Genomic DNA, 18,419 nt, shown 5'->3' with positions numbered 1-18,419 from the left:
ACAGGTGTCTGTGGAGTGCTCAGCCACTTGTACATTAATTTCACGAGCAAGCTGTTTCGTTGATCGCATCAGCAGGCACCCTCCTATTTACCAATAAGAGAATAAAAATTACTAAAATGATGTTCTAGTGACAGCTATAGTCATACAGTAATCTTTCTTTGCTGCACCAATACAAAGACATAAAACAGTGAGCTGAATTCAGAAAAGAAGCAATTGAAGTTGCAAATTGCACAACCGATTGCTAGGTGCCATACACACGTGTGTGTGTGTGTGTGTATGTATGTATGAATGTGTATATATATATATGTATATATATATATATATGATGTGTGTGCAGTGTATGTGAATATTTGTATTTATAGGTATGTAGATGTGCACATTTGATACAACATTGTTACAACATTGTGGTCATGGATTAATGTTTTAGGACGGTCAAGTTAACTTCAGTTAGGATTTAAACTGAATTTGCATCTGCCGCAATTCAAAAAGGCATGAGACTCTAAATAGCCGAAACGGTATAAACTATACCTTCAGTAAAATATACTATAGAAGCATTGAGTACATATATCAGATGAGAATGCACTCATTAACAGACTGGTAGATTTTAATTGCATAATACAGCCCACTGTTAGATTACAAGTGTTATTGGCTACAGGCTCTTTCGTGCATTCTGTAATAATTCCATCATGCATTCATTTGCTTTTCAGATAGTCCTTTCCCTTCACTTTTCGCATGTCGAAAATTGTGAAGAAAATGAATTCCAAAGGAACCTGATGAGTGTTTTATGTAATTATTTACAACGCATGAAACCGATTGTAGTCAATAGCAATTACAATTAAACAGTGGATTATAAAACACACATATTCACACACACGCACACACACACACACACACGCACACACACACACACACACACACCATAAAATTCGTACACACACATAAACAGATGTCCACCTTAATAAATATATTGTCAGTTTTATCTTTTATAAAAATTATCTTGACAAGACGCAAGAAAATATTTTTGAACCAACTTTTTTAACTTAGTACAAATAGTTATAATATAATCTACGATATTATAAACTGTAATTCAGACGTTTTCAAGTTTGTTTTCTATTGATTGTTTTCTCTTCATTACTTGTTCTTCTAAACATTTCAATATGTGTACACATATGTATGTGTATACATACATACATTCGCACATATCCATATATTTGTATACACACACAGACACACATATATATGTATGTATATGTATATATATATATATATACATATATACATATATATATATATATATATATATATATATATATATATATATATATAATATATATATATATATATATATATACACATACACAAAATAGGTAATCTAAATGATTACGTACGCTGTAACGGAGTACTAGGACACGACACCAAGGTTACAGCCGAGACGGTTTTTATGGAACCATTGCAGATTTCCGATATAGCAGATATATAATTGTTAAAGAGGATAACAAACGTTAAAGCAAGAAAAACTTCTCAATTCATATACACTATTATTATTATTATTGGAAAAAAAATTCAAAGTCACACAGCTGTTTCTGAGATATCCCAGAGTTTGTTAATATTAAACAGCGAACTTTTATGCTTCTTTTTTCTTCTCTTTCTTCATCTCCTTATTCCTTTACTCCTGTCCTCTATGTAGGCATTTCATTAATCTATAGCCTTCTCATTTTCCCTATTAGTTTCCGATGACAGAATATCCCAGAAACAGCTGTAAGACTTTGAATTTTTACCAATAACAATGGTATATATGAGTCGAGATGCTTGCCCTGTCTTAACGTTTCTTGTCCTCTTTAACAACTATATATATATATATATATGTGTGTATATATATATATATATGTGTGTGTGTGTGTGTGTGTGTATATATGTATGTATGTATGTACGTATGTATGTATGTATGTATGTATGTATGTATGTATGTATGTATGTATTATGTATGTATGTATATTTGTAGCTGAATACCTGTGAAGCTGTAAGTGCACACGTGTTCGTATGTAGATGTGTTTGAGTACAGAGGGATGTAAATAGGTACGAATAAATTTATAATGCTATAAGATAGTTTGTGTGTGTATATAACTATGTATATTAGTATGTGTTGCGTATATATATGTATTTATATGTATATATATATATAATTTATATAATTTTTTTATATAAGTACCTTTATACATGTACAAGTGTGTATGTGCGTGAGTTTGTGTTTGTAAACGTGTTAATTATTTATACAGAAAATTATTAGAGGTATTAGGTCAATTATTTATAAGTTTTGGCGAGAATATGGAAGATGGATTAAAATTCAGAAGGAAAGGAAAGAAGTAAGAAGGAGATAAAGAAAAGAAAGTATAAAGAAAAAGAAACAGAAAACAATGAAAATTTTATTTCTACTGATAATTTTAAAAATTGCTTTGCTGTCTCTATTGCTGTATATGTTTAAAATCTCTCTCATAAAATATTCACAATCATATATATAAGTAGATGCACAGCACACACACACACATACACACACACACACACACACACGCGCAAGCACACACTTATAGTTATATTTATATTTTTATACACATACTCACACGCACATTCGTGCACAAGATTATTTATACAGTTGAAAATATAGCTCCTTCTAAGTACGAATATGTATATGTACCTTTCTACGAGTAAATCTCCACTATACAAGTGGTCTACTTTTGGCTTTTGGAATTTTATAATAAAGTTTATGAATTGGGAACAGATGGTATTTTGATAATAACAGTAATAAATATTTTGTCAATATAACAACAATGACAAAACTATGTTTTTGCACAGAGTTTAGTGAAGCCTTTAAGGGAATAGAATTTTACATCTTATATATGTGTGTGTGTATATATATATATATATATAACTAAACAACAACCATCATCATCGTCACGTGGTAGTGGGTGACAAACGGAAAAAACGTGCGCGCACACACACACACGTATGTACATATATATATATGTGTGTGTGTGTGTATAGAAGGTTGAAAAGTAATACACGACTATAAGGAAAATGATACAGGTTAGAAAATGCTAAAACAATTTTATCACGAAATACATTTTGTAACGGTTAGTACCGGTTTTAGCCTTTTTGACTTTTTCAGATGTGTAAAACAAAAGTGGATGTTTATTAAGAAGAAAAACAATTAAATTGAAGAAAAAAAATAAATGAAATGTTTTGTAAATATTTCCATAGTCTTCAAATAGGTAGGACATTTTCCTTTCTTATGTCTCTCTCTCTCTTTTCTTTTGTGAAAATAGAGACAAAAAAGGAAAATGTCCTACATATTTGAAGACTATGGAAATATTTACAAAACATGTAATTTAATTTTTCTTCAGTCTAACTGTTTTCCTTCTTAATAAATATCCACCTTTGTTTTACTCTTAATTGAAGATGTCGAAAAGACTGAAACCGGTACTAACCGTTTCAAAATGTATTTCATGATAAAATTGTTTTAGCATTTTCTACCTTGTCTTATACTCCTTATATATATATATATATATATATATATATATATATATATATATATATATATATATATATATATATATATATAGGAAATAATTTCAATCTTTACGTCTAACTAAACGTGGTTGTTTCGTTAGAATCCCCGAAAAGTGCGTTATTTCCCTCGAAAAAAATTATATATATATATATATATATGGAGAATTCCCCAAAAAAAAACAAAGAAAGGTGGTGTAGACAACGGACAGGTGTATTAGTTTAACACTCGGGAAGTGAAAAAGTCTTTAACGTTTCGAGCCTGCAGAAAAACAAAAGATGAAGACACGTGTATGAACAACAGGTGTATTACTTTGATGCTCGGGAAGTTGAGAAAGTCTTTTACGTTTCGAGCTTACGCTCTTCAACAGAAAGGAATATGAGGAAATAAACAGGAAGAAAATAATGAATCATGGCGACTATGTGTACACTCGATGGGCTTTTTCATTTTCCGTCTATCAAATTCTCTGACAAGGCTTTAGTCGATCTGGGCCCAAAGAAGAAGACACTTGCCTAAGGTGCCACATAGTGGGGCTGGACCCAAAATATAGTAAAGTTCGTGTCGATTACAGTTTTGCTTGACATCTTGATCAGCCTTTAGAAGAAACCGTAGGCGAACCTGAATATCTGTTAGAATATATTTTAATAAATATATTTGACTCTCCTTTCAGTAGCGAACCTTCCTACCTATAAATATTCCCTTGCTATTGTTAATTTCACATGAAAAACTTCGTCTTAATGCTTCTCACACACCTCAAACATCTTACATACACAAGGAACTCGATGCTCTTAATTTGAACACAAAGACGGCCAATTATAAGACAAAGCATTTTAAGATATAAAGAATATATTATCATTTTGAATGTGATAATGTATTATTATAATTTTAAATATAATAATATATCCAATAAGAGTACTCGATTTTTAAGTCGAAACACTTCGTTCATTGAACGTTGATAAAGAGGAAGAATTATATTGAAACAGGCATGTATTGAATGATATTCAAAACTACACAGCAGTTAGTTATATATAACTGTCTGACTCTGGAAATGTAAAGAAGCGTGAAAGAAACATAATTGTTTCTGTCAAACTAAATTGGTTAATAACTTCGTCTTTTAGATTTGCCAATTTCTTAGTATTTTTAATAATTCTTCTATGAAAAAAAATCGTATATTAAAAAGATATTTGATAGTAATTCCACTTATCAAAATTCGTGGGAAAAACTTGCATTTCTCCTGTTATATCTTACCATGTGTATGTATGCATGTGCGAAGAAGGAGTGTGGGGATTTGTGTATCATTTCGCTTTTGGTTTATAAACAAATACAGAATCATGCAATCACACTCATATAGCATGCATGCAAACACACAATCACAGACACATAGGCACATACACACAAACATATATATATATAAACACACACACACGTATATACATTTATATTTATATATAGTTATACCCACCCACACACAGACATGTGTATATATATATACATATATATATATATATATATATATATATATATACATTTAAATATATGCATGCATATTTATGTGTATTTATATACACAACACATAAACACGTGCTAAATAAATTTTCAATTTATAGACACATAGAACACACACACTAACACATACACACATACACACACTCACATACGCGTACACACATAGACACGTGCACCTACAATAACCTTAATTTACGTATATATTTCATGCCTAATCTTTTCTTGTAGAAACAGAAAAAAAAAGAAAGTAAATGTGATGAAATGTGAGGTTTGTTAGTTGTTATTAATTGTGTATAAATAATTCTCTATAGTTAGCGTGTTTAATTTTGAAATATATAGGCTACTGTATATTTCTTTGAACATGGTAGATAGTAGTCTAATCAACGGTAATATTGTGATGGAGGGTGTATGTATAAGTGGGAGAGGAGTAAGAATGGAGTTCAGACTGAACAACATGAGAGGCTGTGTGTGTATATATGTTTGTACGTATGTATGTATGCATGTATGCATGTATATATGTATGTACCTAAGTATGTATGTTTGTATGTATATATGTATATATATCATAAATATCATATATGTGTGCATGTACATATATATATATATGTTTGTGTGTGTGTGTGTATGTATGTATGTATATATACATATATATATATATATATATATATATATATATATATATATATAATATATAATATGTACATATATCTTGAGGGGAAAAGTAGTCAGACAGGAACCGTCATAAAAACCTGGATAGACATAAAGTGAAAGGTAAGTATATGCTTTTAGTGAAGACAGACAGACACACAGACACTCAGACAGACAGATAGATAGCTAGACAGACAGACAGACAGACACATACACACACACACACACATAGCTGTAATAGGATGACTATGTAATATTTCTAAAGAAAGTCCGGAGCAAGACTGTACTTTGGTGACCTAAATTCCGTTATGAGAATCATATTTGGAAACTGCTCCACCCTTATTGCAGATTTAAAGAATATAATGAAAAGCGAATACACACATACATCGTTGCTTGCCTATGAGAAAGTATGTAAGCGCACGTGCGTGCGTACGTGTGACTTTTGTGTTAACAAGTGTATTTTTTAGACTACACATGCACTGAATAAAGGACTCAATACACATTCTAGAACTAAATTGAGATTTATCATGGATCGTAACTGTCTGATTTTATGTTTCGCCCATACTGGCTTCTCAAAACTGTTTTGATACACCATTAAGGCGATACTCTGTGTGTGTGTGTGTGTTGTGTGTGTGTGTGTGGTGTGTGTGTGTGTGTGTGAGTGCGTGTGTGTGTGTTTGTGTGTGTATATAGCATGCATATATTGCCTGTAGCAGCTATATATACGGATGCATAAATATTTCATGTGTGTATATACACATGTATAAATGTCTTTGCTTGAATGTGCTACAAAGCATATCAATAGATTTAGTCTACACTACACTTAAAGACAGATGGCCAAACTAACTTCAGATCAGTTTATCCGATTTATTTAAGCTCTTAGTAGCAGTGATCTATAACCACTATCTGTGAAGACAACATAGAATTAAAATTTCAGAGATACCTCTTCATCTTTTCACAAATATATTGTATTCATGCAGACATGCATGAAAGCATATTTTATCTGTTTTGCAGAATGTATCCAATCTGTTCGACCAACAGCGCAAACTACTGCTACTTTGAATTACAGGTTTAGTTTATATGATAGCCTTCCACTCGTTGTTCGTCTACCCAGTTGGCGAAGACCCTAGTTTCAAGGCAGAAGTCACTTATCCAAGGTACTACGTTCTAGGATCAAACCTAGATGTCATATTTACAGCCAAGGTTCCTAGCAGCTTCGCAAGTTACCCATTCAATTATGCAATCCGAATGGAGTCAGACTCTTCATGTTCACTTGACCCGCCAGCCGCTTACCTATCATGAATAGTCCTTTGATGTCTTCAAAACGAAAGCCGGTTCAGAGGACAATGAGATCCGACAAATCACTGATTGAATAGATGTGACTACAAAACTGCTTGATCAGGACTGACCTAGAGCTAATCCATTACCACTTCTATCACAAACAGTAGCAAAAGCAGTAACAACATCAACCACTACTACGATGTTACGAAATACATACACACATTGATGGAATAGATCTTAATGCGTTTCTTCAATATTAATCTGTAACAGAAAAATTTAAATTACGTATTTCTTTTTCAAATGATCAGCCTATTTTTTTTTTAATACACACATCGTTCTTTAATATTGATGGCAATAGACTTATACTACTGAGGATGGGAACCGATTCCCTTGATAGGGTTTGGTTGCCGTCTTGCAGAAGCTTAAATAAATAACCATAATAATATTCATATAGATTAACAAATGTGTGTGCCCACACTTGTGTTAAAGGAAATTTTTCCACGAGCTACGAAGGTTCATTAAAATATATACCGTTTTTCCAGCACTTTTGAGTCGGGAAGAATTTCAAAGAAGTTCAGAGTAATTCAGAAGAATGACGAAAGAGAATTCTTCAATAATTGCAGAGTAGAATTATGTATTCAGTAGTCAGGTCTTTGATCTGGTTTTGATTCCAGGCTATTATTATATTGGTTTTCCGAAAACAGTACAGGAATGACACTATACTTCACCTGCTTACATATGAAGTGACTAATTCAAAGCGGCGAGCTGGCAGAAACGTTAATACGCTGGGCGAAAGGATTATGATATTTCGTCTGACATTACGTTCTGAGTTCAAATTCCACCGAGGTCAACTTTGCCTTTCATCCTTTCGGTGTCGATAAATTAAGGACCAGTGAAACATTGGGGTCGATATAATCGACTTAATCCGTTTGACTGTCCTTGTTTGTCCTCTCTGTGTTTAGCCCCTTGTGCGTACTAAAGAAATAGGTATTTAGCCCGTCACTACGTTTTGAGTCCAAATTCCGCCTCTCATCCTTTCAGGGTCGATAAATGAAGAACCAGTTGCGTACTGGGGTCGACTGACCCCCTTGCCCCCAAAATTTTAAGCCTGGTGCCTATAGTAGAAAGGATTATTTATACTACATATACTCCGCTTATTATTCGCCACTTTGTGGCAGTCTACGTAGGTAGTATTCCTAGTATCTGTTGAATCTTTAATCGTGATCAAGGCGGTGAGCTGGCTGAAACGTTACCACACCGCACAAAAATAATTAGCGACATTTCACCCGTCTTTGCCTTCTGAGTTCAAATACGGCTGTGGGCGGATTTAACATTAATTCTTTCGGTGTCGATGAAATAAATTCACAGGATAGCTTGTTACAAGTTTATTTTTGTTAATTATGATGACACACATGGTCAGAGAATATCTGCGATTTTGAAAACGTTGGGCAACTAGAGACACGGCTTTCTCTGGAGTGAGTGCCACTTTGCTACAAGTAACTTTCTCAGAAATACTAGACTTTTTTTTTCAAAAGAAACTAGTATTTATGTTTATCAAACATGTGTTTATATGTTTGCACGTAGGTTTCTATGAAAGCATGTGTGTATAAAGTATACTAGTACAGTTATATATCAAGTAACCGAATTAGTAGTCAGTAACTTCAAGTGGCTGGTGTGTTATGGGGCTTATGAAGAGAATCCTAAAAGGTTCGAAACCGGCTCAAACCAATCATCGATTTTGTCTCTGCAAAGGATATGTGCATGTGTTTGTGTGCGTGTATGTGGGTCTGCTTCATGATTTTGTGTCACACTTTCTATATATTTCCCCCCATCCCCTCTCTTTCTCCCTCTCTCTCCTTGTCTACATGTGTATGTGTATATGTGTGTGTATGTATGTATTTATATATGTATGTGTGTAGGTATATATATATAATATATACAGCGAGTGTGTGTAAATTGGTGAAAAAAATACCGCGGACACCTGCAACACGTACTTTTAATAACAGAATGGGTGCTATCATACTTGTAGTAAGCCAAAAATATATAAAAAGTTTAATTACAACACACACACACACGCACACACACACACACACACACACACAACACACACATATATATATATACATATGTGTGTATGTATATATGAATATATGTGTGTATGTAAATATAATATACTAGAGCGTATGTAATTGTGTGAGAGTATAAGGAGGAGAGGGTGGAGTACAATGTAAATTAGAATATCCGGCACAGAATCACCAAAAAGATATGAACTCAAAGCCAAAAATGCAAAGTACACAAAAAAAGGACTTAGAAAAAACTGAAAATTACAAATTCAATATTTTTTTAACTCTCCCACTCTGCCATTTCTTTTTCTTTTATTTTCTCTCTCTCTCTCTCCCTCTCTCTCTCTCCCTCTCTCTCTCTTTCTCTCTCTCTCTCTCTCTCTCTCTCTCTCTCTCTCTCTCTCTCTCTCTCTCTCTCTCTCTCTCTCTCTCTCTCTGCTATTCAGCTTAATTGAAAACTCGAAAATAATGCAGCCTACTTCTTATGAGATTTCATTAAATACATCGCATTTATGAGAAAGAAATAATAATTAGATATCCCGCTGCTGAAGAAAGTCTCAGACATTTAAAAGTACAAATAGGTGGCACGATTCTTGAACATTCGTCTTCAGAACAGCGGAAAGAACCCACTATAGAAACTTTCCTAAATTTACCTTTCTAGTCATAACTACCTTGTCTAAGTCTATTATCTATTGAAGTCGTTGGATTACTACCGTAAGCAGTTTTAAATCAGGTGGAGCTCATCCACTTCCAGGTTGACCACAACCGATTTTTCCTTGTTTTTGGGAAAGAGAAGTTGGAGAGAGAAAGTACCTGAGAGAGGGTGGGATACGAATCGTCCCAGTACTCGTCTACTAGTTTATTTGCTCGAAAGAAAGACACTGAGATCTTGGCGGGATTTGAACCCAAAACGCAAGCGGATGCTGCAAAGCATTCTATCCAAAGTACTAACAGACAAACCAACTCGTTGCCTTGAGAATATCTTACGATTTAACAAAATGAGGGCTGCATACTGACCCGAAGTAGCAAATTGCAGATTTCAAATTGTAGACTTCCGCCATGATATATGAAAAGAGATGTATTCGACAAAGGAAGTCCTCCAAACACCAGAAAAGATCAGCAGGTAACGTCTTGGATGTCATTTGAATATAAGTCTCTTCGCTCAGATTTTACCAGGAGCTAAGTATCTGCATTAAGAACAACAACAATAATTTCATTAATCTTCCCTCCTATATATTGCAAATCCTTTATTGATCAGATAATGATAACAACAAAATAAATGTAACTTAGTTGAATAATGGAAAACGTTATCTAAGTTATATAGAATTGTAATCTAAGTTACCTTTATCTGAAAAAAATATATATATATACTTTCAGGACACAGTAGAACAAACAAGCAAAATTTTTTTTTAAATGAAACACAATGATTGCAATTGTATTCAACATATGTCTATATGTTCTATTATTCACATAGTCATGAGCTCACATTTATCTCAAGTACAAAAAGGCTTGGATTATTATCAATACGATACAATGTGTAGATTCTTATCAAAAGGTACGTAGCCAGTGCGGCTTGCTTCGCTTCTCTGACCGTGCAATACAGTTGATAAAAGTACTATATGTCTATATTTTGCCTTTCGTTACTATTTCATATTTAAATAGTTTATGTGATTATGTACTCGTTCACGTATCATATATATATATATATGATACATACACACACTTACATATATATACATACATACATATATATACATGTATATATATATATATAATATATATATATATATATATACATGTATATAAATACATATATGTGTATATATATGTATATATATATATGTGAGTGTGTGTATGTATCTTATATATTATATATATATATATATATATATAATATATATATATATATTATATATATATATATTATATATATATAAGCACAAACACGCGTGTGTGTGTGTTTGTGTGTGTGCCTGTATATCTATATACATGTTCAGTGTTTTTGACGCTTTACCTTAAAGTTTGTCTCGCGCTGTCTGGCGCCATGTGACGGTCAATTTTTAACCAGGGTCGATTACGTGGTGTGCTACGAATGCACTTAAAATAGAAAAATAAGCAGCAACACTCATACGTATACATAATTGTACACAAACACGCGAGTCCTCTCACACACGTAAATACGCAAATACATAAACGTATACATTGAGCCTCAATATCAGCCGCTCAAATGCATTCTTTTAAATTGTTTTAAATGTTATTCATTGGAGACGGAAGAGTGCCCCACGACTATTTTAAGGCTCCCTCAGTTGATGTTCTGTGTGAAAAGGAGTTTCAGCGGGTTAAAGTAAATAAAATGAAACAGTGTGGAAGTTGACGGTTTATGAATCAGTCTGAAGATATTATAGCGCAAGTGAGAGTTAGTGAGGTATAATCTTCGTGGCTGTGTTAAGTAGCTTGCATACCAACTACATAGTTCCGAGTTCAGTCCCACTGCATGGCACCTTGGGCGAGTGTCTTCTACTATAGACTCGGACTGACCAAAGTTTAATGAGTTGATTTAGTAGACGGAAACTGAAAGAAGCCCGTCGTAATATATATATATATATATATATAATATATATATATATATGTATATATATGTAGGTATATATATGTGCGTATATATGTATATATATGTATATATATGTATGTATATATATAATGTATATATATATGTGTATGTATATATATGTATGTATATATATGTATGTATATATATATATATGTATATATATATGTATATATATATGTATATATATATATATGTATATATGTATGTATATATATATATATATATATATGTGTGTGTGTGCATGTATGCATGTATGTATATATATAATTATATATATATGTATGTGGGGGTGGTCTGTGTTTGTCCTCCCGCAAGTCCTGGGGTTGAATTGTTCGACTAAACGCGGTGCTCCAGCATGGCTGCAGTCAAATGAGTGAAACAAATAAAAGAATACGGTTCTGAGCCAAAAATGTGTGCAGAGACCTTCAGTATGGAATGACTATGCTAATGGTTGATAGTAGCTTAGGATGAGTATTAGAGAGTGTGAGGTTACAAATGTAAAAGTTTGAAAGAATGTATTTCGGTTATCCATAAACAGAGAAAGCCTAGATCTTATGCTTTCAAGTTATGGAAACCTATAAGTGAAATTTGTTTTTAGCTGTAGTGTGAGGAAATTAAAATGTGTATAAATGTTTCAAGTTTACAAGTGCGAGAGAGAAATAACGGGTTATTTTCCGCTAAAGCCCCAAGGGTTTTTCTGAAAATGCTAGAAACCTAAACCAGGAAAATATCTAAAATTATTTCTCTCTCAGGCACTCCAGAACTAATAGAATATGAGGGTAGGATTAGACTTTATAGATACATATTAAATTCTCAGTCTAAAAGATGAAAAATGAGTCTAGTCCATATGCACGCAACCTTGTTGTTGATGTTGTCGTTCTTGTTTAACCCTTGGTCAGTCTCGATCGACTGTTTTTTTATCCTTTTTTATAGAAAGTTCTCTTCTGTGAGGTAGTTGAAGATTTCTTTGATGTCAAGGGCTACATAATTCATATTTCTAAAGTTATCGAGAGTCACAATATTGTGTGGCTTAGAACGAGACCTTGCCAGAACTACCTCTTTTGAAATTCCACGTGCAGTTTCTCAGAAGAGATACATGTAAAATGTTAGAAATGAGATCAATAATATAATTCTTAATATGTTAAGAGAATTTGCATTTTGGAGTATTCACCTCACGCTGCAGATTGATATGATAAGACGTCTTATTGGATTGAAGTTACTGGCGACATTTCATTCATACGACGGCTTTGAGTGCAAGGGAAAGTCAAACGCCGATACAGCTTGACGTGTAGAGGGGAGGATGGTATGCATGTGCGACTCCTGGTCTTCCATAAGCAACCTTGTCCAGCTTTGTGCTTTGGAGTGGAACTTTCTAGTCGCAACCCTTTGTGTGCAAGTGTATGTACTGGGCTTTATGGAGCAACGTTGGCTCGTGTGTTTGTCTGTGTGTGTGTGTGTGGTGTGTGTGTGTGTGTGTGTGTGTGTACGTGCATGCATGCATGTGCAGAGCTGCCAGAGCATGGGGTAACTAATTCAAAGGAGGAAGTTGCTTTTAGAGCCTTGATTGATGAAATAGCTACGAAAACTGTGTATAAATACCTGTAATACATAGCATGACAGCAACGTAATACAATCAAGAAAATAAATAACTGTAAGATACTGGTTTCGATAATCGAAATACTAACATTATATCAAAATTGATAAAATAACATGACTGTGAAGGCTATAGATTAAATATCTGTATGATTTCTAAATACTTCATCATTGACTCTACAAAGAGTGGGAGGCAAAATCGACTCTGATATGATTTGATCTCAGAACATAAGGATATGTTACTAAATATGGCAAGAGAATCATATGATGTGCTAGTGACTTTATCATCCACTTCCATTCTGCAACTTTTATGTCATAGCAACGATTTGAAATATTTGCATACGTGCATTTATGAATAAGAATCGGTCATTGGTCGGTCCTCTACTGACTTCTGTACCCGTCGACCTACAGCAGTGAAATTAGTTGATATAACAATCAGCATGTGATTAAGATGGTTGGTTCAAGTGTAGTATCAATATCCATTTATTTACTAGATTTTGTTATATAGGAATTGTTAACTGAAATTCATAATGTGGTATTGTTCCCTCATAAGTATTAATGTTAGATGCATTGCCAATGATAAGAAACACGCTTTATACTATAACTTGGCACTTCGAGCACTTACAGCCTTTGGTTTCATTGATGTGTTTAATCCGCGTATTTTGTTTTTATCATCTAATAATATTTACCTTTTATCAATTACACTATCTAACCCTTTTATTTCTTTGAATTTCCTCTTGATCTATCAAGGCGCTATATTGGAGGGAAATCAAGATTTGTACCTTTAACTATGTTAGTGACAAAAATCTGTCGGATTAAATAGTGTTTTGATGGTCAAATTTGTCACGCTAAATATCAGATCGGACAGATACATAACAACATTATAAATCAACATGAATATAAAGGAAGCAATAAATTAATTATTACACGACTCATTGAAAGGAGCAACAATAATCATAATAATGATAATGATGGTGATATTGATGTAGGAGAAAGTAGCTTAAATAGCAGTAGGATGCCTTTATTTTATCTCGGCCTCGCAACGTATTGGCATATAAATCTGATTTTTCTCAGAAAATCTAAAATTAATTAAATAGATTTTGTTCGTAATTCATACTTTATTTATCGATTGCTTGGGAGAAAATTATACTCCATTTTAGTTAAATATACTCCAATTTAGTTAAAAACTGCTTCCTCTTATAGTAGTTTTGGGATATTGATGAGTATGTATGATGATAGACATTTTTCTGTTCCTGGAGATAACAACTTTTCTGAGAAGAAAGAGAAAAACTACACTCATTTATCTATTTTTAATTAAAAATTTAAATAGGGTTTTCACCTGGGTATTGCTACCTTTATAATTTGCAACTTATAAATATCCTTAGGTGTTGCATAAAGTTCATAACATCTATAAGTATTGATGGTTTTTGTCAACAGATTTGATATATTCAGAGATAGGCCATAAAATAGAGGCGATGAGGAGTCTACTCAACAGATCCATATTAACTTCGTTATAAGGCATCCAAGTTAAGTTGAATATAAAGATTCCTTTTTGGTATTAGTACTGTTTCCGTCGCTAATAATTAATTTTTAATAAGCATGTTAGCTAATACTAATGGAATTGTGTGGATTTTCAGTCCACAAATTCTAAACATCTACTATGCTATATTATACGCAAACAGTTTTTCTCTTTCTTCTCAGAAAAGTTGTCATCTCCAGGAACAGAAAAATGTCTATCATCATACATTTTTTTTATACGCGATATTTGTTCTTAATGATAACAATTTGAAGAGTTATCATTCTTTACTTCTCTGTCAACCTGCACGAGAATGTCAAACAGATTTGTCACATTATCATTTATCGACACAGTATTTGGCATATGTCACTGCCATCTGTCTTCAACTTCAGTTTCAACTACTGTTTCTACGATTTACTCTATTTTTTATGTACTCAGATTCCTCCGAAGTTTGGGCACATATTTAGGATTTTCTTAAAGTCTTTTATTCATAATTTATTTCAAGTTGTTGTTATTGTTGCTGTACATCTTTAGCTCAGCCATAATCGAGAAGTACAATTATTCCCCTTTCAGAATTAGACGGAGGAAAGTTGATTGCACTTCCCGGGTGATGAACGTGGCAAAGTGGAATTGTAGTATTTACGAAAACCGCTCTTCGACAAAATTTCACAAGTTAGTAAGGATCACACGCTGACAAAATAAATCCAGAACGGTTTCGTTTTTATTCAGGAACAATAGCACTGAAAATTAATAGAAATTGGAAATATCAGACAGAACGATCCTTTCTGAGTAAATTAGATTGTTGGAAGAATTCTAAATAGAACAAAGATATGGCACAATTGTCGGAGAATTGGTAATTGGGACGATAAATAATATAATATTTAGATAATTTTTTCAGTTCAAGTGTTATCACATGTCTCTCTCTCTCTCTCTCTCTCTCTCTCTCTCTCCCTCTCTCTCGCTCACTCGCTCCCTTTCTCACCCTCACTGTTTGTATCACTGTGTCTTTCAATCTTTATCACCCATTGAGGTACTTATTTTTCCCTTCCTTATGTTTTCTTCTCTTTTACCTTTCCCATTATTTCTTCCTCTCTTTCTATTCTTCCCACTTTCTGTATGATCCTATTGCCTTTTGTAGCTATTAATAGACACAGCCACCCGCTATAAGAAAATATCATACACATAATTACATATTTGCAGACATATAATATGATACAACACCCATAATTCAATACGTACCTACATACATACATTATATATAAATGCATACTTATATACATGTGTGTGCGCGCTTGTGTGTGTGTACATATATATATATATATATATATATATATATATATATATATATATATCTATATATATATTATATATATCTATATATATATAATATGTATATATATATATATATTATATTATATATTGTTATATATATATATATATATATATATATATATATATATATATATAATATATAATATATATATATATAATACATATATGTATATGTTATATATATATATATATGTATAGAATCATACAATATGTAAACATGCTTGCATAATGCACACATAAATATACAAGTACATACATGCAGAATAATCTAGAAGAGCGTAGAAAAAGTCCAATAAAAATGAACGTATTAACACTGATTGATCAAAAGAATTTGATGGCCTTAATATTTAATATAATAACCAATTAACTTATTATCGATCTAATATTGCTGTTTTTGAACTGCAAAATAAGCAAACACCGTTGTGAAAGTCAGTTATCTTCGCTGCATCAGTATGATGAGAAACATACACGAGAAAGAAAATAAGTATGGGGACATTGAGGAAGAATCTGCACATCCAGAAAGACGAATGCACTTCCAGCTTTATACCCATTTTTATTGGAGCATTGGGAACTAAGATTCTTGTAGCGGGGTTAATAAAAATCTTCAAGGCTCTCTTGAATCTTACGAGGTACATGGATGAATAAAAAGTGACAAAAAAGATTTGTTTTATAACTCAGGTAAATTTAATTTAGTAACGAACCATGCTTTCGCTTATTGCTTCAGGTAAGTATGCAGTCCCGAAGAACGACAGGGAGAGAGAGCGATACCCTTTCGGCTCTCTCGGCAGATATCCAGAATATTGCATTTGAGAAGAGAGAAGTGGGTTGCATCATCACTTGGTCTGTACACATTATAACTGACTAGATAAGAGTAACAGGAAATGGGGTGCCTTACTTAAGGATACAATACACTGTCATTTCAGAAATTGAGCTCACAACCTTAGCTGAAAGTCTAACCAATAAGCCACGCTTCATCACTGGAGAGAGGGGGGAGAGGGAGAGAGAGAGTCTTGTGGTGAAGATCAACTGTTCGGTGGCTGACAACATTTCATTCAAAATGACAAAATTTAGGCACATAACGTTTAGGGACAACTGCTTCGAAACGTCAGACTTATCTGGTTGCATTATAGATATCTATATGTATCCATTATGATTGGCATGCTACTATATAATGTAATATTTAGATTTAAAAAATCTAGCACGTATTCAGCTTGTAAGCGGAACAATGAAAACATAAAATACATATTTAAATTTCAATATATCAAATGTATATAAGCTTTCTTTAAAAATGCTGTGTAAGCATCACGATTAATTAACTAAGGTCTAGTCTCTGATTAAATGCATTATTCTTGTAACAGTTCCACGTTTAGTACAAAAACCTGACTGAGACTCAGAAAGAAAGGATATATCTCAAAGACCTGAATGAGCCTATTGAGAATAATTCTGCGAGATATGTTCTTCCCAGTACAGAGAAATATAACAAGAATTACTGCATTTAACGCTAATATTTCAAGATCAATCTAGATCTTAAGAATACAAAAAAAAAAAAAAAGGAGAGAGAGAGAGAGAAATTCCTCCATCCATGGTAAAATTTACTGCGGGATATTATTTTCTTTGAATGGTACATACTTGCAATTAATTATTGTATTCACGACGAGACTTTTCTATTAATCAGCAGATTACTATTGTATATAATTACTGTAACGATATCACATTCTGTAATATTATTCTTGTGCCGATTCTCCTATCATTTTCTTAGTCACTGAACCTCCGAACTTAAACCGTATCTTATGTTCTAAAGACTTATTCTTCTAAACACGACTGTGAATAATACATTCCCGGGTTCTTATTGCACTATAAACACTTGAGTGAGTCTGTTTCTCAATATGTTTGTATACACACGTATACCAGAGATACAAACATTAATAAATACATATGTGTAAGAATCTATATATGTGTTTGTGCGTGTGTACATATGTATTTATGTGTATATGGGTGTATATGTTTGTATATTTACATGTAAGTGGATATTTGTGTATGTTTATAAATATATGTATATATGAATATATATGTGTGTATGTATGTGTGTGTGTGTGTGCACGTGAGTCTATGTATGTGTATATGCATGAGTATATGTATACATGTCTATATCTGTGTATGCATGTTTATATATATATATATATATACATGTATATAAATACTCGTATGTTCATATGCATTTATCTATGTGCATGTGCATACCTATATATATATATATATATGTGTGTGTGTGTGTGTGTATGTATGTATGTGTGTGTATGTATATGT

At 32.8% G+C, this 18,419-nt stretch overlaps 1 protein-coding gene across 1 annotated transcript in view; it reads left to right on the top strand.

Annotated features, from left to right (window-relative positions):
• The window catches only part of LOC115209430 (AT-rich interactive domain-containing protein 3A-like), a 305,813-nt gene that overhangs the window by 2,613 nt on the left and 284,781 nt on the right, over positions 1-18,419 (top strand). The window lies entirely within an intron of this gene.

This window comes from Octopus sinensis, linkage group LG3 (assembly GCF_006345805.1).
Source record: "Octopus sinensis linkage group LG3, ASM634580v1, whole genome shotgun sequence".
Classification (NCBI taxonomy): domain Eukaryota; kingdom Metazoa; phylum Mollusca; class Cephalopoda; order Octopoda; family Octopodidae; genus Octopus; species Octopus sinensis.
This window is presented reverse-complemented; position numbering and strand designations above follow the sequence as displayed.